Genomic DNA, 23,291 nt, shown 5'->3' on the forward strand with positions numbered 1-23,291 from the left:
TGTTTCCTTTGCAGAACGGGCATGTTGCCCTTCACCCTTTCCACCGACCTTGTCTTTGCTCCTTTCTCATCACCCTGTGTTACGCGCTGTGTCCGCCAGATTCTTTCGCACTAACATCTTCTCTCAGCGATAAACACTCTGGGCTTCAACATTTTTAACATCTTCACTCATTTCCCTACTGACTTCCCAGTGATTCAGCATATTTGGAAGGAACCTAACTAAGCCAACTCTCATCCCAACTTAGAAACAGAAATGTATGTGTGTGGGAATTTGCTCCTGTGCGTGCCCACACATGTGTGGTGAGGTATGGCTCCTGATCCTGTTACACGACTGTTTTACACCAGGCACTAGCACATACTGTGTTCACCCATTAACTAGTCCTATAAATCTGGCAGACATTCTTATCTGGAAAGATACAGAATCAATATACTGATCCCAATTTGCCTGGATTAGTCATACCTTTATAGTGGTCACTTACTTTACCCGAAAGGACATTAGGGCTGCCCAGCCAAGGTAGTAAGGCCAAAAAGGGAGGAGAATTTTGTTGAAGTAGCTGGTGGGTACTTTGCCCCTGTTATCCCAAGGATCTTGTTCCTTAGTTTTTCTTTCATGTCCATCTTCTCTTCAAACCTCTGACCTTTATCCAGGGATTATCTTAGGGTTACTTTTCTGGGGAAAGATGCACAACTGAGTATCATCCTCACTGTTCCAAATTTTGCATTCTAGGTTTTAGGTAAAAATCACCTGCCTCCTCATTTCCCTCCTCCAAAAGAAAAATAATTGAAGACACAGTTTAAATTCACAACACTGTTTATTGTGATTAAAACTCTGTCATTTTGGGAAACATGTATCTGAAGAAGTCTTTTTGGTTAATTCCTGAAAAAGCCACCATGATGGCAGAGGAAAGCTATCCTTCCCCTGACACTGCAAATGTATGTTCCAGCTATGAGGCTACAATCATGGAACTTAGGATGAATCATTACTTTTATACCATGCCTTTCCAAATAACACAGGATGTTTCCGTTGTGTTCACTCAGCAACTTTTGCAAAGGACCCCTGCAGTCTAAGGGACCAAGTGTGACTGCCAACAGGCCTGCAGGCCACCTGAGAACAGTTAAAGAGTAGCAATCAAGCATTTCTTTTTTATTGAAGCATAAAAAGGCATTTGCCTAAGTCCAGAAAATAAGCGTAGCACACGGGCAACCAATGGCAGAGACCCAATCCTGGTGCTTTCTTCCCCTCTTCTCCTGTCAAACAGGGCTACTGGGAGACTGCAATTAAAGAACCAAATCGTGACTGATAACTTTCATCTCAAATTCCTCCAACCTAGAGAATGAAACCCTCTTTTTCCCCTCCCAGCAAACCCCCAACTGTCCCTTAGTTAGCCCAGCTGCCAGATCCCAAATGTGTTCAGGGTATGTGTGGGGTAAAAATACGAGATTTAATTTCCGTAACAGTGAAGGAGATTAACTCTTTGACCACAGCAGCTCAGTCATTTCACAAAAATTGATTGACCAAAGATTCTTTGATCTTAATTTGACCGTCTCGTCTGTTGCTGCCAATCAGGTGCTCAGAATATTTAAAAACTCCCTGAGGCTGAATAGAAAATGGAGCCAAAAGATGGAAAATTGGGTCTAGGAATATTTTGTAGTCTCTTCATGATTCAAGAGGAGATGATGTGTATGGGTACAAAAAGCGAGGGTGGTAGAGGTTTGGTACCAACTGAAAAAGCTGTCTGGTGTCTCACCAGCTGTCCCATCTACCACCACAGGTGGAGTTTCTGCTTACATAGCAACACAGCCAATAGCACAAAAGCCTTATTGGCCGTCAAACTTTGTCTCCACTCCATCTGCAGATAGAGGACAGAGGCCCAGAGAGGAGATGTTCTAAAGTAGGCCCCCTGTCCATTGTTCTCCTCACTCCACTTTGCTGTGGTCCTTGTGAAACATACACAGAGGATCACAAGAAGAATAAGAAACAGAGGTGTAGAAGTCAAAGTCACAAACTCTATGGGCAGTAACTTCGTTGTGATTTATCTCCAGATATGTCAGTTGTGTGGTCATAAGTGGGGTGTTAAACTGCTGTTTCTTGATTTCCTCCTTTATAAAGTGGGGATGACAGCAGCACATAGTGATATTGTGATGTTTAAATGAGTCACAATAGAGTGAGCATTTAAAATTGTGCTTGCACGTTGTTCCCGTCATCCTCTGAGTTCCCAGACTTTGGAACACAAAGCACAAGCTGAGTGTGGCTATGAACTCTGCACCTGCTCAGAATCAATATTTTATGGCAATCATCCCACATAGCTCTCTTCTCAAGCCCTCACTGTACTGTGCTGTTTTCCTGTACACTTCTGTTCCCTGTTGGCTCAGCTACACAGACACACATAATACCCACAGAAGTGCTTGAATCCACTGATAGAACTTGGAATAAAATAATTCATACGATAAAATTCTCATTCTTTTGGGTGGAGGTCATGTTGGAGCTTTAAATCTATCTGAAATCAGTATAACAAATTGAACACATGCATGCACATGCATCGCACACTCACAAATACACACATAGGGAATTAACATACTTCTAGGAAAAAGTCTATGCTTTTGAAGTGAGGTATGTACTGTGTGTATAAATCATCAGCTTTCCATGTCTTATGATTCCACATTTCTGTACTCCACTGCCACAAATCAAAACTGTTTAGAAAAAAATGTGTGCAGACGTCCTTTTCTTGTTATTGTTCCCTAAGCAGCATAGGAGAGCATCTATTTATCTAGCATTAACATTATATTTTGGATTATAGACACTGTAGATGTGATGTCAAGTACACAGGAGGATGGATACAGATCATATGAAAATATTACATGATTTTATAGAAGGAAGATGAGCATGCATGGGGACTTTGGTACCTGCAGGAGTTCTATATCCAGCCCCTGCTAAGTACAAATGGCCATCAAACCAATCCCAAATAAATTCCAAATAAATGCTTGTGTACCAATGGAAAGATACTTTAAAAGGAACACACGGATCTCTGTTATTCCGTGTAAATTTTCCTCAACTTCTAAGTCATTCATATTTTGCAAAAGACAATATTTAGAATGACACTGAATATCTATCTAAGGTATTTTCCCACCCAGCTTCATGCTGTAGACCAGCAGGATTCCTTAGGTTATGTGCCAGAACGTCTGAAGGCCCCAGGATCAGGCTGATTCATATCAACACTTAAGGAGCCGTCATGGCAACTAGCAGAACTGTGTTAGAACCTAAATTCCTCCCTTCTTTATGATCATGGTATAAGAAAGATGCAGAGCCGCATGAAGTACACTATCACCTAAAACCTAATGTTTTAGACCATTAGAGCATAGTGAATATTCTATAAAAGAAAGAATGGCTGATGGAATGGCTGGAGTTGGGACAAACACATTTTGCCTGTTGACAAGAGAGCCCTAAGCTTCCCTCAGCAAAACATTGGCATGAATCCATTCTCACACAGGGCCCAAGTCCATTCCATCGGTTGACAGGCAAGGAAACGACTCAGGCACTATCTGCAGACCACCTCTATACCACCTCCATTTGCAAAGAAGTCATGCTTGCTACCACTATACCAATTTGCATCTTGACACGATTTTGGCTTGAGATGAGATAAGAGGTGTGACATGCCTTCCTGTCTATCTCTTCTTCCCTTTGTTGCTGGTCTTCTGGAAATGCTTGTTGATGGCTCCATTGGCCACAGCCAGTTTTGCTTTCACTTACACAGTACATCTGGGAACTGCTGGTCTTGCCTAAGAGCCTTAGTGGGTACAAGTAGGAAACGAAGACAGGTAGGAAAGAAGATAAAAAGGGAAAAGGAGGTCTTCTTTAGATGTGGTTATTACGTGACATTCCAGTCTGGGAGGGCAGAGTCTTCCTGGCTGCCAGACACAGGACCCCACTATCAATAGAACTTGTGAGGACAACTTCTCTCATAGCCTCAGCCCTTCAGGAGGCTCCCTCGACAGCCTATTTGCACCATGCAGCACTGGTGCACATGGTCCCCACCCACATGTATATTTCTTAGCAACAAAATTCCTACACCCCCTTCCTCTCTTTCCCTTCCTCTTCTTGTCCTTTCAGACCCTCTTCCACGATTCATCTCTGTCTGCAACAGATGTCATTCCCATGGGTTAGGCACAACGAGAAGCACATCTTTTGAAGGTGCCATTAGCTCCTGCCTTAGAATTGATCCCTGTTGTTCAAATTTTTCGGTTCACTGGCATAAATGATTATCTCACAATCCCTCATTTTTTAAAATATTTGTTTTACAGGTAGGGAGACAAAAGACAGAGAGGGAAGAAGGGAGTGTTGAAAAGAGAGGGGAGATAATGAGAGAGAAAGACAATGAGTTCCTGTCCACTGATTCATGTTCCAAATACCCAGAACAGTCAGGTCTAAGTTAGGTTGAAATCAATGTCAGGAGCCAGGAACACATTCTGAGTGTCCCAAATGGGAGGCAAGAACCTATCTGCTTAGGTCTTTACTGATGCTTCTCAGGGTCTACGTTAGTAAGAATTTGCAGTCAGGCGTCTATGGCAGTAGTCAGGAACACGGGTATCCTGATAAAGGATATAGGACTTTTGACAGCTAAGCCAAAAGCCTACATCCCTTTGCTCCACATCCCCTTCTATACTTTACACCAAGTCTTTCAGAGGCAGTTACTGTGGCTCAGTGGTTGGAGTAGACCCCATACTGTAGCAGCTTAAGTGCCTGCTACTCCACTTCTGATACAAGTTCCTTTGAAAATGCCTGGTATCTTTGAAAAGCAGATAGTGGTGGCCAAATGTTGTCACCCAAGGGAGAGATCTGAGTAGAGTGGGTTCTGAGCTCCTGACTTTGATCTAGCCTGGCTGTGGCTGTTGAGGACATTTAACAAACAAAGCAGTAAATAGAAGCCACTGTCCACCTCACCCCAATCTTTCTTTCTCTCTCTCTTTCTCTCTCTCTCGCTGCTTTCCAAACAGAAGAACAAATAAATAAATAAACATTAAAAATATGCCCCCAAGGGGTCTGCATTGTGGCATAGTGGATACAGTTGCTATCTCTGAGGCTAGGATCCTATATGGGCATCACCCCCTAAGTGTTCTGGTTCCAATCCACTCCAGGCTAAGAGCCTGGGAAAAACAGTAGATGTCCTAGGAGATTGGACATTTGCCACCATATTGGAGATCTGAATGAAGCTCCTGGCTTCCACTTGGCCTAACACTGTCCATTGTAGGGGTTTGGGGGAAAGAACCAGCAGGCAGATGAAAGACCTCTCTGTGTGTATAAATGTGTCTCTTCCTCTGTCTGTGATGTTGACTTTCAAAATAATATTGATAAATCTTTAAAAAATACACATTGTTATTTCAGAGTAAGCTGAAGTGTTCAATGATTTGCACCCTTTGAGTTTTTAAATATGTCCAGTATGCAGTTCTTTTTTGTCCAGGAAAGGAGAGGTTGGGGTATGGGGAGGAAGTCGGGGAATGCTCTCAGAGAAGCATGTCTGTGTATTTTCTTGTCAGAGCAGATGCATGGTGTCCTTGGGTGCAGCTAACAGGTCTGTCTCTCTTTCCCCTACGCAGGGCCTGGAGCAGTCATTGATGGTGTAAACTCGGCCTCGAGAGCGCTGGCTTGTCTCTGGCTCTCAGGGACTCTCTTTGCCCACTTCTTCATCAAGTTTTGATAAGAAACCATAGGTCCTCTGAGCAACGCCTGCTTCTCCATATCACAGACTTTAATCTACACTGCGGAGGGCAAACCAGTTTGGGCTTCTTTTTTTTCTGCTTTCTTTTTCTTTTCTTTTTTTTTTTTTTTTTTTTTGTCTGTAGGGTTTTTTTTTGTTGTTGTTGTTGTTGTTTGTTTCGTTTACTTATGTGGTTTTGTTTTCCAAATGGAATGAGTGGGGTTGGGGGGAGGGGTGGGCAGGGTTCTACCACGTGTAGAATACTCATTCATGGGTGTGTCCAAAAATGGAATGTGCTCCTGTTACCTTGGTTTTTCCTTTTCCTCTGCTTCTCCTCCCATCATCATGACCATGAGCTCCCACCATCACCACCACCACACACCAAACCACAAATTCCATTTGGGCAAAAAATGTGTCTCATGATAAACACCCTGAAGACACAAATTGACTCTGTGTAGTGCATAACGAGGTTTACATCCAAGCGTCCTATCATCCTATTATCTGTATCTTATGCTTCAGATCATCTTCCTAATTGTAATGTACATATCCCCTCCCTCTTTATTATTATGTATTCCCATTGGGATTCACATCTTTCCTTTCTGGAAACTTATTTCACTGTATCCAAATCCCACACCTTCTCTAGTCACCCATCCTATTCATTACTTCTGCCAGCTGCAGGGACTGGAGGTTTGGGGCTCTGCATGCAGCCTGAAACTAAAACTTTAAAAGCCAAGTGACTGTAAAAGGAGGAAGGATTTTGAAGATAGTGCTTCTCTTTTAAAAACATCATCCAACTCATGAAAGATTGAGCAATAGATGGGTGATTATTTAGACCTTATCAGGCTATCAGAGTAATCATATGGTTATCCATCTACTCAATTGTCTGATTTCTTTGTCCCTATAATTATTACCCACCTGTCTTCCTCTCTATTTACTCTATCAATCTAATAATGTAACACTCCCATTCCACCCCACTTCTCTGAATTCATTACCATTTAAATCTCTAATCAGATGATGTCAATCCCACTATATTCATTTGTCTTCTACTATCAGCAGATATTTGCATCTTCCAAATTGCCTATCAGGATGTCACATAAAAGCTAGTGATCTCATAAGCTAACCACAACACAGAAATGCAGTACCCTTTGCCAGGCACTCTTTGGAACATGATATTCCATCCGTTTAATTAGACACTGTTAACAGGTAGACCAACATGGCATATGGAGAGTTAGTCACTCTGTATTTCCGGAAGAGGATCTGTGTCTTAAGGACATCATCTTGGGAAGCAGACCATCTCTGAAAAGTCTTTGTTAGTGCTATTTCTTTCACAGTTGAAAACTAAGGTACCAACTTTAATTCTTCTCTTGGTCTTTAAAGAGAGAGCATGTCAAGAAGCTATGGCATTACCTAGTAGTAAAAAAAAAAAAAAAAAAAACAAAAGTAACAGAAAGCACTCGTCTGTTTGCAATGTGCAGTCAGCAATCCACCCATTAAAGAAAGCGAGGACTTCAACTGCTGACTCTTCTCTGCCTAGTTCTGGTTTGATCTGTTTTGAAAATTACCCAGTAAAGAGCTGATGGAGGCCAATTACATGGCGGGTGTGTTGACAACTCTGGTATTTGTTTCAGGAAACTCTTCTGAGCTGAGGGCCCTTGAGCAACTGACTTAATTTCTAAGCACTTGATGAACACAACACTGAAAATAGAAGGGGAATGCGTGTCACACTTCCTTCCAAGGCGGGCTGCTTCTCGAGTAGCTTTGGGGAAGAATGTCCCTAGCTCACCAAGTTCAAAGCACCTCCAGTGTTCAAACAAGAGTGGACTTTCTTATTCTGCATAGTCTTCTGGGATAAGTGAATTGATCCTGCAAAGCAGCCTGTGAGGCAAAAGAACGGCATTGAAAAGCATTGCACAACTGTGAAGCAGGGCCAAGCCTGTGGAGAGAACGAGGAAGATTCAGCAACAATGTCTTTCTTACATACCTGTCCTGCCTCAGTTGGAAAGCTATTTGGGGTCCATTTTTTTTTAATAATAAATGTGACCTTCATGGAGCTCCATAGTTCCATTCCCTTAATGTGTAGTTGATCTTCTTCCTCCAAAAGAAGCGTCCCCCTTGACGCATGACCATGGTGTCTACAGTAGGGGCACATGTGCACCTGTGCTGGTACATGACCATGGTGTCTACAGCAGGGGCACATGTGCACCTGTGCTAGCACACACGCATGCTCTCTCAGCATCCATAAAACTCAGCTCTGTCGTAAGAGGTTGATCTGGTACGAATGAAATGAACATGATAAATGCTAGCTATCTACAGACATCTGCATTTCCTAGTGAGCTGCCAAGAGCCAGGTTCTGGGAACATAAACGATGTGCCAAAAAACAGTCTACTGATGCTAAGCTCCAGAGAATTTCATGAGCAGGCACAAAGTCAGAATTAAGGGTCGGGCATATCCATGGTTGAGATCTGCCACTACACTCAGCCCCTGGGAGTGGGTTGATGTCAGACACTATGTGAGAATAATGTGTCATTTGAGTGAGCCACGGTTGCTGCATTTGTTACTATGAGGTAAAATAAATGTGCAAGCTGTGGCAAGTAGGTGGTCTTCGAGAACATGACTCTGGAAATAGATGAGATATCCCTTTTTCCTCAGTCCAATATTTGTTATATTTGGCCTAGGTGATCATTACAGTTTTTCAAACCAGTGTGGCTGGTCTCAGGAAAACTGCAGATTTTGGGTTTGTCCCATCCCATCAGGTACTAGGACGCACCTCTGGTGGGAACGTATTTGTGCCATCACATACTACAGTGAATCCTCATTCATGTAGCACAAAGAATATCAAGTCAATCAGACCAAGGCTACCAGGACACTGGGAGTAAAAACAGCTTTTCTTCACGTGAGACCTATGCTAGCTACATTTTTTTGAGTGCCTTGGCTGAGGATGATTATGTGGGCACTGGCTATGCAAAATCTGGAAGTGTAAGGAACAGCATATATTTGCTGAAGACAATATCCACATATACCCTTGCTTTTCCAATATCTCATATGGTAGGTAGGTGGCTAAGGTCTACTGAACAGGTGTTCAGGGTCCTAGTGGTGGGGGTGGGGGAGCAAAGGTGGAGAAACGAGTCTTTGTGCATCCTGCAGCTCTGTATGGGGGCTTCTGTGTGGGGAGCAATGCAGTCACTGTGAGCTCCTTTCACATCCCCAAACTCAATACTGCACGTAATTCCACTAAAGTAATGCTGATGAAGGCACGAGTGTTCACCCTGGCCAAACCTATTTCTCCTTGTCAAGTGCCTGCTACAGTCAACTGCAATCTAAATAGGTGGGCTTTGAGTCTCTCATTCTTGTTTTAATTGGGAGGCTGAAGACCAGGCAAAAGGGTGTCAAAATATGAGCACATTTAGTGCACATCACACTGCACCTGGTTTTGCTGCCTGGGCTCTCTTTTGCTCTCAATCTTTCCCCTCTGAAGTCCACACCTCTTCCCAGATGCTTCAGTTCATAAGCTGGGCAGTTAGTTCTCATAAGCTGGGCAGTTAGTTCTCAAAAGCTGGGTGGCAGGTGTGCTCTGGGGTTATAGAAACCCCATAACTGGGGTGGAGTTCACACCTCCACAAGTCCTCTCCAAAGAGTGTTTAGCAAGTTCTGCTTCTACATGGAGAACCACGAATTCCAAAGGGCAGCGATTCCCCCAAGTAAGTGTATGGTTGATTTCAATGTGAGTTTATCCCTACCACTGTATCAGGAGCAACTCTAAATTAAATCTTCAAACTTCGCTTGCAGCATCCAGTGCTAATAGGAACATCTTCTCTGAAGCTGAAGATGGCTGTGATCAAACCCATTGCAAAAGCGTTGGCAGAAGGGCTTGCAACGAGCTCAGATCTCACAGGGTGCGCTTTCCTCAGTATGATCTTTTGAGTTCTCATTAGAGTAAGAAACATTAGGTCTGTAATCTGTAGAACCAGATCTTCTCACCACCACAGTGCTTCCCTCCAAAAAATCATTCCCTTCAGAAATAGGGGAGTAGAGGTTTTTTTTTCTTTGCAAAGCACTGCTATCTTTCTTTTCTGCCATTGCCTAGAATCTTTGGTTCTCATTTCGAACAATCTATTCCTGCGAAATCAAACCATCACTTTCCCTCCTTTTATCCAAAGCTTCCCTGTGTTTTTCTGTAAGACAAACAAGTTTGAGCTGTTGCAGCAAAACTTCACAGGTGTGTAACTAGGAAGGCAACGTTTTCAAAAAGATACCAGACGACGAGAGCTCCTAATGATCACTAAAACACAAATAAAAATGCTAGTCTCATTTCCCTCATTTCTTACTTAAGAGAAGTAAATGAAAGGAAGAAGAAATATATGTACAATTAAAGGATGTGGCAAACAAACAAAAAAAAAAAAAAAAAAAAAAAAGAGCTGAAGCCGTGCAATCTGCCTTCAGGTGCAGAACACTCGGAATCCAGCAGCATGGGGAGTGGACGTCGTTAGAGATGATTGTCTCCACCTGACAGTAGTTGGCTGAGCCCAGCTCCCAGCTTCTTGAGACAGATCTCTTTCCATTTCTTTCAATGGTGCCCTGTGATGGCACAGCATTGTTCCACACAGTGAGTGGAGCAAGAAAGATTGTGAACCCTCTACCGTTCTCCTGGGACTACAGCCTACATTATTTGGCAGATTTATAAGGATATCAGTAATTACAATGATAAGTAATAATTGCTGCCCTGTGTTAGTTAAAGGGAGCATTTTTAATCATTCAGAGATTTTTGTGACACGTGAAGTGCAGTTGTGAGGAATGTGTGGGTGGTGTATGAAATGTGTCTGTCATGTTCAAAGTTCCCTAGATTTTAAAAGAAATATATATATATGACTTATCAATGGTGCCGTTATAGCTGTGTCAGACATTGGGTGTGCCCATTCCCACAATTATCCTTACAACAAATCTGTTCAGATGCTTTAAACATTGATCACATGATGCAGCAAGTATAACTTCATCAGCCATCTAGACTTCTTTTTTTTTTTTTTTTGCTTTTATTTTTTCTTATTTTTTTCCTTTGGAAAAAAAATCAATGAAGACTTGATTTCTGTCAATAATTGTATGAAGGGTGAATATACTACCTGAATTTGGTGCATGTTCCATTGTAGTTGTAACCTTTTCTAATTCAGGATGGTTGTGATTGTGCAGTGTATCAATAAAGTTCAAAGAAGTTTGTAACTTTTAGGGGACTGTTTATAAGGACATCTCATTGTCACATCTGTGCTTCAGGTTTTTGGGAGGAATACTCTCAGGAAACCCGGCTTTCACTCTCTCTAGATCCTTCCATGTGTCTCGCTCCCAATTCACAGGCGCATAGTCAGGATATAGGGCAAACTAAGCTTTTTCTATTTTACATGTGAGTATCAAAAATCTACAAATAGCCTAAAATATAGCTGCAGCCTCAAAGGCTACATTATTTACTGACTAGACAAAAAGCAGAGAAGAGGTTGCAGGACAGTAATTGCTGGATGATGCCCATTTAAGACATTGGGCTTCTCCCCAGTTCCTGCTGCTTAATTCCACTGAAGAAAGTACCACTGTGACAGGTGGTATGAGAAGGTAGGTATGAGAAACTGCAGTGACAAGACGGCCTTCATTCTTTAAATCAGGTGACATTTGGACTCATTTTCACTCATCTTTACTTCCACTGGAATAGAACAGCATCAATGAGAGCCCTGGAGAGCAGGCCCATTCTTTGATTGTGATTTCCCAACCTTCACCCCTTCTCACACATTATTTCAGAAGAGTGGATGTTAACTCCTCTTTCACAGTTTGGTGACTTGTAGTCATTCCCAGTTCAGCCAATGGTGCATGATCCTGGGCTGACTTTTGAGCACCTTCATGTGTGATTCCAGATGTGCAAGATGGAATTGAACTATACTCCTTCATGTGCCGAGGTTAAAATTTCTCCAGCTGGGGGCCAGCTTCATTGTTCAACTGACTAATCCTCCACCTGAAAGTGCAGACATCCCATAAGGGTGCTGGTCATAATCAAGTTTCTCCCCTTCCCTTCAACTCCCTGCTTACAGTATAGGATGGCAGTAGATGATGGTCCAAAGGCCTGAGACCCTGTACCTACATGGGAGACCTGGAGGAGGCTGCTGGCTTCAGATCAGCTGAGCTCTGGCCATTGTGGCCACTTTGGGATTCAGGAGTGAACCAGTGGATGAAAGTCTATCATTCCTTCTCTGTAAATCTGTGTTTCCAATAAATTAATTTTAAAACTTCTCCAACTAGTGTTTACTTCTTTTTCAACTACTGGGTTTCTGATGACTACCTCCTAATGAAACCTTGAACTGGTGAGCGGTTATTGGAAACTCACCGTGGAAAATGGATGACATTTTTTCAATTGAAATTGTCAGAGATCTTCTCTGGCAAAGACCCTGAGCCAAAATGTAGAGATTTATGTCCACGAGGTGGTGCCCCTCTGCAGACGTGGGCTCATCGGGGCCATTAGTGACTCTGTCTCATAGAAAATCTGGTAGGTGAGGTGTATGCTCCTTGTAAATTAAAAGGCAAGTAAACATTGGGTGCCAGTGATTGAGAGTTTCCAATTTCCTCGGCCTCATTGGAAAATCATGACTTGTCAGGGAAACATATTTCTAGATTCCCTGAGCATCTCAGTATCTTTAGTACTTCCTTTTTCTCTCTCCTTTTTCATCTTCCTTTTTGTCATCCTCTTCCCATCCATACCTGACCCTCTCCTGCTCCCATTGAAGCTACAACATTTAGCCATCCATCTGCTCTTCCGCTGGCATAGGCATTTATCACTCTCACTCCATCTGGCCACTCAGCTCCATCAAACGTCCATGCACCAATTTATTCCTCCATCAGCTAACCACTCACCTATCCAGTCACATATTATTTCCCCATTTATCTAACCCTTATTCCATCTACACACTTACGCACCTCCCTAATGTGACTGTTCCACAACTATTTATTTAAACCACCTATCCATTCTGAACCTGTCAGTCCATCCACCCATACATCCTCTAACTAGCCTTTGGCAAGCACTTCTATTTACTAACCCACTTAAGGTAATGAAAATCTTTGCTGTTATCTCCATCTCACATGGCAGGCTTTATCTGGTTATTCTTAAGCACAGCCTCAAAATGACTGGAGGTATTTTTGTTATCTTTACCTAAAACACGCCCTATTAAATACATGTACATACACAAGTGCTTTCTGAGATACAATCAGGGCATACATCTTCTTATCAAGATGTATTAAAATAGAAAGAGTAGAAAGCTCTTTGTCAAGGGCTGGGAATGGAGCAGCAGCAAGCTGATGGACAGACATCTCTGATGACCCTTCTAACCCTCGGAAAGCATACATGCAATGGGCATGACTACAACTGAGGAAACAGGTAGGGAGGACTGCGTTAATTCTTCATTTCGACGAAAGCTTAAGGAAGACACTCATTTATACCAAACACTATTATCAGTTTTGACTCTCAGGTGTTTTATTTTTTTTGATTATCTTTTATGTATCTGTGAGCCAGAGAGGCAAAAAATGTTGGACACAAAGATAAAACTCCTATCTGTCGATCAACCCTCAAAATGCCCCAACCACTGAGGCTGGGCCAGCATTGGAGACAGGCACCTAGAACACAGTCCAGGTCCCTCCTCATGCGTGATGGGGACCCAATCACTTGACCCTTTACCCTTACCTCACTCAGGTTTGCACTGGAAGGAATCTGGAGTCGGGTATCAAATCCTGACATGGTGATGCAGTGATCTTACTCACTGGGCCTGCTCTGCTACAATGTCTATAAACCAAAACCCTGAATGTGCACATATTGTTAACCTTTTTTTGCACATGTGCATTTGCTGGATAGAAAATCTCTCTTCCCTTGATTTTTTCCTCATGTATTCATCTTTTTTCTCATTCATGCATCACATTTAGTAAGTCTGTTTAAGGAGTTCACATTTAAGATATGAAAATGTGTCAAAGGGACACCACAGCACCATTATTTGGTAGAGATATGACAGCATGACTTCAGGCTGTAGGGAAAATCATGGAATTTCTTTGTTTCCCTCCATTTATCCACAGTAATAAAATGCTTGCTAATATAGTCAGTGGACATAGTACACAGATAGATTAAAAAAAAAAAAAACCAAATGGGTGAACAGGAGCAGGGCATATTCAGTGTTCAAGAAGATGGAGTGAATGAATACTTGTTAGGTGGCTGAGAACCATAAGCATAATTCTGCATGGCCATAAGGACATACTGTGCATGGGTGCTAGAATTAACACAACATCTGCTGGGGAATAAGAGGTAACCCTGAGACTGTCAAACCTAGTGTGAAGACAGAGCTCCGTTTCTATGCAGAGTGACAGAATATTCTTTCCCATTGGCTGTCAAAGCTCCAGGAGCCTCAGTGACAGTAAAAGGTAGCTGTGCTTATTGCTGAGCAGGGTTTAGTCAGAGGTTAACATGAGGTAAGACTTGGCAATAACTCTGCCATTTGCAATGAACTACCCAACTCAGCTCCATCCCAGAGTCTCACAGCTCTTTGCATTTTAAAGGTCTGGATATTTATAGAGTTTTACTCACTTAGTAAGTGCTGTTTCCAAATCAACATATTTTCCTTCATTAACTTTGATTCCTCAAACCAAGAGTTCTCTTCAGAGGCATGATTATGATGTAGTTTGGAGAAACTTATTTTCAGTTACATGTTATGTAGCTTTGCACCAATGTCTTATGCTTGCTGAGCTTCAGTCTCATTTTGCTAATGCAACATTCACAGTACCCGTGCTCACTGAGAACACAGAAGTTGAGGAGGATTACCTCACTGGGTGCAAACTGGTAAAGCTGTGAGTAGCAAAATAAACCTTCCCTTTCCCTTCTGTTCCTTTCTTAGCCTTGCTTCAATGCCCTCACTTTTCTGAGCTTCTATAATATATTTTAAAAAATTTATAAATCACATCTTATATGTTAATTCTTTATTAAAATTCACAAACAACAAACACGTTTCTGAGTTCTGAATGATTCAAGGACACAAGCTTGGGAAGTTACATCAATAAGGTTTTTGGTGGAATAGCATAGAGGTGTTGGAAAAAAAATACAGAGGGAAAGTAGAACTATGTTTTGCATCTAAGAGATCATTACTGTATGGCTGATATATAAGAGGGACTTAGAGTATTCACTGGAGTCCCAGCTTCTGTCTCAGGAAAGACTCAGCCAAGATTTGAAAGCATAACACCACATGCTAGGTAAAACCCAAGGCTAACGACCCAAGGAACCCACATGTGCCATCTCAAGACACACGACCAAAGACACTCAACTCTGAGTTGAGTCTTTAAGGACCAGAGGGCATGAGCCTGGTAAAAGGAGGAGAAAAGGAGCAAGTGAGTATTTGAAATGGGTCATCCTTGAACACAAAGAGGCGTAGTGAGTACATCCAAGTCAAGTTCACTCAGAGACAGGGGAGAACAGAGACAGCATAGAGGGAGATGACGTGGGAAAGTTGGGTGAGGACTGGAGTCTCAGGAGTTTTACAATACATCTTCTCGTGTGCAGAATTTGTGCACTGTAAATTCTGCATGTGAGGAAGTGGCCTGTAATACTATATTTAAAGCAGCACAATCTGCAATAGCAAAGACATGGAAACAATCCAGACACCGATCGAAAGATTAATGGATAAAGAAACTGTGGTAATCTACTTCGTGGAACACTACTCAACGACTAAAAAGCAATGAAATTCTAACATGTGCAACAAAATGGTCCCAACTGGAAATCATTACACTCAGTAAAATGAGCTAATTCCAAAAGAACAAATATCATGCTTTGTTTATGATATAGGCAATCTTCAAGCTAGATACAAGTTAAATAGATGTTTTGGTGAACATGTATATACATATATTCTCATGGATGAACTGCATAATGGAGACAAGTATACTAGGAGGTAATGGTAGGTTGTAGTATGTATTGCTACTCCCAAATAGAAGGATGACTCTCAATAGCGTTAAATACATCTTGACCCTAGGATACTACCATTATCTACACCTACATTATCTATACTTACAATACACTTAGATAGCAGAATGCTGGACTTGTGAGAGTTGCTGAAGGACTATTGTAATAATACAAGTGAAAACTATACTATACTATACTATATTATACTATACTATAATATAATATAATATAATATAATATAATATAATATAATATAATATAATATAATTGAGGGGGCTAATAGTGTGGAAGGAAAATCCCAACACCTGTGGAACTGTATCATGAAAAATAAATAAACAAAGCAACAAACAGACAAAAAACCTCATAGGAAACATTAACATAAAGGGTTTTGCCCTGAAATAGAGAGTATTCCAAAGGGTTTCACTAGAAGGGTGGTCCTATTGAGTTTGTAATTTCAGAAATTTGCTCGGGCAACAGGGCAGATTAACTGGGGATCTGTCAAACTGACAAGGTAAGAAGAAATACGTCTGAGTGGTCACTGACAATTCAGGTAAGAAATGAGTGGGAGCAATAAGAAGCAGCAGGGAGGCTACAGGGAAATTTGGTAGGTGGGACTAGATGAACAGGGTGCTGGGAAATGCAGAATATTGGGACTATCTTAGGTAGCCACTTTGTCCACGTGGATAGAAGATGGAACCATTCTGCAACCTGAAAGCTTAGAAGAATGACAAGGCAGTTTGCAGGGTTGATCAGTTGAGTTTCAAGGACCTGTGGAACCTCCAGGTGGAGATGCTTAGCCATCATCAGCATTTTCCTGAGTCATCTAATTACACCAACAGACAAGCACAAGGCAAGCCTGATTTCCTTCCACAGGAATGCTAGCTCCTTGGATCAACCATCTGCAATTCATCTTTCAGCCTCCGTTTCCTCCGTGTTTTGATTTTTTTTTTTCCCTTTAAAAAGGTGCTGTTTTAATTCCTTGCTACGCTGAGAGGGTAAGGAGAGCAGTTCTCTGATTAGGCAGCCAGGAAGTAGCAGATGATTTCTGTGGGGAAGTGGGGATAAGGCGCAGCTGTCTACACTTCCTGTATGTGATCCACAAAGGCTAAAGCCATGGCACAAATGGTGATGGAGAATAGCTGAGCCTGAGGTAGGGGTAGGGGAGCTGTGAAATACCACAATTCACCCATCATAGACAGTACATTCTTGCATTTTCATCACCACAATTTGATGTTTGCTTACCTTGAGACAAATTCCAGAAAGGTAGTTAAGCTTCCAAACCTCATCAGAGAAGCTGTTTCTGATTAAGAGGAATGCATTTCATTTTAATGACTTAGCATCACAGGTATATCTTTAGATTTTTTTCCATTTTTCTCCATGATCACCAGAGGCCCTCCTCAAACTGCAGGGGGCTGAAAGTTCACGTGCAGCCTTGGAGTACCTGGTCCTGGCACATCCAAGACAGGGTCACATGAATCTGTGTCCCATACATGCTCCTTGGAGGTGAGGCAGCTGTAGATGAGCTGTGTGTGCCTAGCAGTCCAGAACACCATCTCTTACAGCCTCAAGATAATCACCTGTAAGGTGGAGCTAGTAACCTTCCTGCTCTTGCCAATTCTGCTCACTGGCACAGAAAACATGACAATCAGCTCAACTCTTCTCTCGCCCTTGCTTCTGTCTTCTCCTTCTTTCACCCACCATACCTGCTGTTCTGGCAGGTGTCGTGTAAGGGATGGCTCTGATCAGCACTGCAGTTCCCCATTGGTGGTTGGGATTACGCTGATCACAAATGTGTGTCGTGTATCTAGCACAGAGCTCAGCTTCTCTCCCTATCTGTATTCCTCAGTGTAGTCATTGGTGCCTAGGTAGATCAACTATACATGTGTGTGGATGCCTGATGCCCAAACTCTTAAGTGGCCTTCCAGTTTGTCCCTTAGGAGGAAGGGAGATTGGGCTCTGCTCCTGTAGCCTGTCTCTTTGGCTCTTGGCCTTGTTCCTGACATGGAACATTTGCAAGGACAGTTGCTCTGGTTACAAGATCAAATCTCTTCTGCTGCTATCTCTTCATCCTGAAAGGTCTCAGAGGAGAATCAGCTTATTAGAGAAATTGTTACTGTGTGGTACAGTCAGCTAGCACAGTAAAGGACCTCACTGGACGTCCTCAGATACAAAGGACTAATTCTGTTGGTACAGCTGGAGTCTTCAGCTCAGTGCTTCGGTCTCCTGGACAACCCCATTTGTGATTTCTGTGTCTCTCACATCTTCCCGCTCGTGTGACATAGGCTCCAGCACCTGAGTCAGTCTGCTCTTTTGAATGTGTCCCTTTGATGTAAATTCCTCACTGAGTTACTCTCAGAATCCCCCATTGTCCCTGCCTTGCTCTTGCCTGTACTGATCTTGCTTCTATGGGCAGGTTCAGCAACAGTGTAACACTTGTCCCTCTTCCTCTTCTGAATTCTCACCTTAAAAAAAGTGAAACTGCGGAGGAAGAGCCAAAGACTCCCAAGTGGGAATTATGGTGTGAGTGAAGAGCCCCGTCTGGTGACTGCATACTTTGTTGCCATGCATTCAAGGGCGGATATTACACTTTGGCAGGCCCATTCCCACACAACAGCCTTAGGATTCCAGCAACGTGTATGCAGGCAGAGAGAGCAGCTGGGGGACAGCCAAGCAGGCAGGAAGCTGTTGACATTTATAGGTCTTTGGAAATGACACATGGTGCTGGAGGCTGTCTAATATCCTAAGTCATATAATATGCAAAATCACCTCAGGAGATTTCTGCATCCTCATTATCCTCAATGAAGCTCAGATGCCTCCCTCCAGAGAGTAGTAGGGTGGAAACTCCTGGCCAGATTTCTTCCCATTCGAATCAAATGCTCTTTCCAGTTCACCATCAAATTGACTCCTGGCCTTTGGGTTGACCTCATGTTTTCAGACACCTTGGGTTCTATTTACGGCAAACAAGAGCTGGCCACTTAAGTTTCTTCTATGCTTGCCTCCTTTGTGACCTTCCAGAAGGGAGGTCAGAGGTTTCCATCCATTGCAAGAAAACATCACATCTTCGGACAATCTCCAGGCCACAGTGGTTAGCTCCAGATTGCAGCTGTACCCCTTAGGATCAACACTTTCCATCTTCCACTGAGGAACAAGCTACTGGTACCAAAGCTGACCCAAACTGTCAAGAATCTGAGAGCCATGGGGAAGCAGTGGCCAGAGAGAACCCTGCAACCCTACAGGAAAGCCAGGAGAGGAACAATATTCCAAGCTCTGCATATAAGATAGTCACACACATAAGGAGAAATCATTTTTCTTTTGTATACATCTCTAGTTTGGATAAAACAAGAAAGCTTAAGAAAAAAATCACAGCCTAAAATAAGATGAAAGATAAAGAATGAAAATAGACTCTACTCAGTTAAATAGTCCCCCATTCAAGCAAATAGGAACTACAGATTTTATAAGTATGAATAGATATACGTATGTCTAGATAACCACCTCTATCTCTAACTATCATCTCTCTGCCCATTTACTTTCCATTTGCCCTTTCTGCTCCTGTAACACGTTACTACATTCAGCTCAAGAAGAAGAGGTAGTTTGTGTGTTTATCATCTCTCCAGAATCTATAACAGTCCCTGGCATGTGGTGGGCCTCAGCATTCATTCAGTCAGTGAAAGCACAGCTTGGGACCTGAGGAACAATCCCAACAGTTCTTTGAGTACAGCCCTTGATGGGAAAACTGGGAAGAGTGAAAGGCGGCAACCAGCAGCAGGAGGCAGTTACGGTGGGGAGCGGAGCTCTGTGAGGTCCTTTGTCACCCTCCTGAGTGCCCTACGCAGCAGGTGTCATGGATGGATCAAGAAGGGAGCACCCATAGTGCTTGTCTGTTCTGCATCTGAAAGGAAACTGGCCTAAGAAGAACAAGCCAGATCCTTGATTTACATTTTTGTTAATTCCTCTTGAGTAGTAATAGCAGTGGTAGCACTAATATTACGCCTTATCCCATCACTGGTCCTTTTTCTTGCCCTGAATGACCCCATTCTTACACAAAACCACAGCAACCTTGCACCATCTTGCTCTGGGAATGTCAAACTTCTTCAGCATATTTTCCTCTAACTCACACGCAAGCGCCTTGACCCCAAGAAAGCTACTTTTGCCACACCCTCCATTGCATCCAATTTAGATTTTGCTTTCAAATCTTACCTAAGGACAGGGAGAAATCAACACGGATCAAACATTCAATTGGCAGAATTTTCCACGGGCTCTCATGAACAGGGTAACTAAGCTTGGAGGCAGATTCCATTTGAACCTCTGGACCGGCCAGTTCCTTTTTATGAACATCTACCTTGCCTTGCATTAACACAATATAAATCCAACAAAGAATCTGGTAGTACAAACTGTAAGTCTTGTCTCCCAGAATATAGAATAAAATTAGGAAGAAAGATACACACACACGCGTACACATACACACACATACACTTTATATGATTAAATGTTTAAAAGCTAGTAGTGTTTAGATATCACATCCCACCTAGAGAAAGGAAATGCTGTTATGTGATTAAGTACAAAATTACTTAACGTAAACAAATACCTCCCCTTAAACAGACAAATGCTCTCCCAGTCATGCCCTGAATGTTACATTTATCAGAGGGGGTAATGCTGAGAAAGATGGCAGGTTCCCCTCCTTCCCTATTGGGGTCAAATCATCGCCCCCAGGGGTCCGCTGATGTGTTTTGATCAGCAATGCAATGCACTCACAAGAGCCATCCCAGCCCTCACCGCCGCATCAGTACACAGCACCAGGGCAATCAATTTTGCTTTTTTGATGAAGACAAAACCATAGAGGAAAACCATTAGAAGAGGTAATAAAGGCCCTTCTTGTACAGTTAATGGAGAGCCTCCTGGATGGAACAAGCCCAGCTGCTGCTGCAGAAAATTTACTTCTGTTTTCAAGTTCAAATAGAGACTAAAACATTATCTTTGTGGGAATTGATTTTATGTCTCCCACACACATATGCCACCTTAATTGTGATTTGTGTGATAGTTCAGCTGCTGAAAGCTTTCGTTTATCTCTACCTGGTTAAACAACTTTAAATAATAACAAGTCGATATATCTGTCTATTGACCAGGATTCTTCTTGCATCCCCAGAGCCTACTGTGGAAGAAGAAAAAAAAGTGATTTAACCCCTCTTTGCCCAATTCTGCCCGCAGGATCTTTCTCACACTCAATTTCAGTGGGGGGATAACATTGTTTCAAAATGAATGGAAAAGAAGCAGCTACTTCCTTCTGTGTTGTACTTTCTTGCAAATGGTATTTTTTTAGCTTTTGCTTTTGTTTTAAACGTCACTACATTCCTTAAAGAAAAAAAAAACAGTTTGATCATCGTAAAATTCTTCTGCACTAAATTTCCTCTGCAACTTTTTTGGTATTCAAAGAATTTTTTTCTTTTGCATTGAGCTTGAGAAGAGGTGTAAATAATGACACCCTGCTTCAGAAAAGTCACAAAATATTTATGGACTGCCCAGTACCCACCCTGTTTCCTCTCAGACTTTTTCTTTCTTTTCTTTTCTTTTCTTTTCTTTCTTTCTTTCTTTCTTTCTTTCTTTCTTTCTTTCTTTCTTTCTTTCTTTCTTTCTTTCTTTCTCTTTCTTTTTTCTTTCTCCTTTCTTTCTTTCTACATAGGAGGACTTGATGTTATATGGGGGAGAGGAGGAAAAGGGAGTTGTTTTATTTCTATGAATGTTAGCCTCGCGTCCTTGAGAGAGTGAACAATTCGTGAGAAATGGTGGTGATCGGGTAAAGTCTGTTCCTGATAGACTAGATAATTAACTGACTAGTAGGCAGCCAAGAGCAGAGCAAGCCAGGTGCTCCTGAGCTTTTCCAGCCTGTGAGCAGATCACTGTGGCTGCTCTGGAAGCCAGTGGAGCCCGCCAGCTAACGGTGTCCTCCGTGATGAGGTCAGCAGATGCTCCGCTGTCCACTGAGTGGAGAACAATGCTTCTGGGAGGTTTTGCTTGGTGTCATCATTAGTAATGCAGCAGAGGACTGTGCTGGCCTATCATTAGCCTCACCAACACTTAACAAGGTGACAAGAGAGGGCGTGCCCATGTTTCTACTTGTTCACATGACCGGATCTCTTACCTTAGGAAGTTGGCTGGTGTCTGGATGCCATGCAAATAAGGAACGTAGGTAGTGACTTCCCCTGTACCAGCCTGTTAGATAAGATCAAAAGCTTGAAGACCAGATTGCTGACTGGAAGAAAAGAGAGAGAAAGGATGTGAACAACTTTGTTTAGATGCCCTATTTGCACAGCAGATTAACTGCTGCCTATGATCCTAGCATCCCATGTGAACATAGGTTCCAGTTTGGCGTGCCCAGCTTCCTGTTAGTGCACTTGGGAAAGATCAGGTATCTAGCTTCCACTATCAGTGTGAGATCTCTGGATGCAGTCTCTGGCTCCTAGGTTAGGTGTGAACCAGCCCAAGCTGTTGTAGACTTTGGAGAGTACACTAGCAGTTGGAAGATCTGTTTCCTGTTTCCTTTCTCTCTTAATCTCTCTCTCTCTGTGTGTCTTCCTCTCTCTCTCCATTCCTCTTTCTCTCTAACTCTGTGATTCAAATAAATAAATACATCTCTTTTGAAAAGATTCCCAGGGGGTTAAAGAGGTGAGATCACTGTGCCCTAAGTGATAAGCTCAAGATTCACTCCTATGTGAAGGTTTCTTGGTTGGTATTGCCAGGTTTTCACAACCTCTACTCCAACTCTGCTTTCCAGATTGTTAAGTCAGCTGGTGGCCAGTGTGAAGTGATGTGAAACAGTTAAGAGGAGGCTTGGGATATGCCTGCACCGTCTTGAGTGTGCTTGGTTTATTAGTAGGCTCCAGCTCCTGAATTCAGCTTCCTGCTGATGTGTATGTCCTGCAAGGTAATGCTGCGGGTTCAGTTATTTCAGTTCCTGTCACTCACAAGGGAATCTTAGATTCAGTTCTTGGCTCTTGACTTTGGCCTGGCCTAGTTCTGCCACGGAGGAGATCTGTAGAGTGAATGAATAAATGCTTTTCCCCCTCCTCTCTTCCCTTCCCTTTCTCCCTTCTTTCTTCATGTGTCTCTCTCTGATTCTGTATCCTAAATAAAATAAAATGAACTCTCCATGTTCTCACTTTCCTTTCTCCTTCCCATTTATCGGAATAGGTTATGTAGAGAGAATAAATGCCATTAATATGAATAAATAGTAATAGCTAGAACTGACAGGTTACTTATAAACAATGAGCTGTCAAAATGAGATGCTGTCATTCACAGGTAATTATGAAAATGCCTCTTGGATATGTATTCACCTGAAGAGATGTTCCTTTGCTTGTTCATGTCTGAGTACCCTGTGTTTACCTCCAGGGCATGTGCGTCTCCAACATCAAGTGAATAAATGAACAGGTGAATGAATTGTCCATGTATTTCTTCCATACTTGCTTCATTGAGAAAGTCGATTTCCTCTTCTAATAGTGACACTGAAATGATACTTAAGCCAACTGCCTAGATGTTCTACTGAAAAAGGCTCCCTACTGCCTCAGTTTTGTGACAGCTTATGACTACTAAACTTACATCTAATAATAGGTGCTATGGTTCATGGGTGTGTTTGAGGAGACGATATTATCACC

General features: G+C 42.4%; 1 long non-coding RNA gene across 1 annotated transcript; it reads right to left on the reverse strand.

Moving 5' to 3' along the window:
- Window positions 1–7,203: 7,203 nt before the first annotated feature.
- LOC131480122 (uncharacterized) lies at window positions 7,204–21,893 on the reverse strand. Its single transcript, XR_009245262.1, has 3 exons — window positions 21,782–21,893; window positions 7,476–7,567; window positions 7,204–7,387 (listed from the first exon to the last, which is right to left on the reverse strand). It is a non-coding gene; the product is annotated as an uncharacterized LOC131480122 (long non-coding RNA).
- Window positions 21,894–23,291: the final 1,398 nt, after the last annotated feature.

The sequence above is a fragment of the Ochotona princeps genome, chromosome 4 (assembly GCF_030435755.1).
Source record: "Ochotona princeps isolate mOchPri1 chromosome 4, mOchPri1.hap1, whole genome shotgun sequence".
Lineage (NCBI taxonomy): Eukaryota > Metazoa > Chordata > Mammalia > Lagomorpha > Ochotonidae > Ochotona > Ochotona princeps.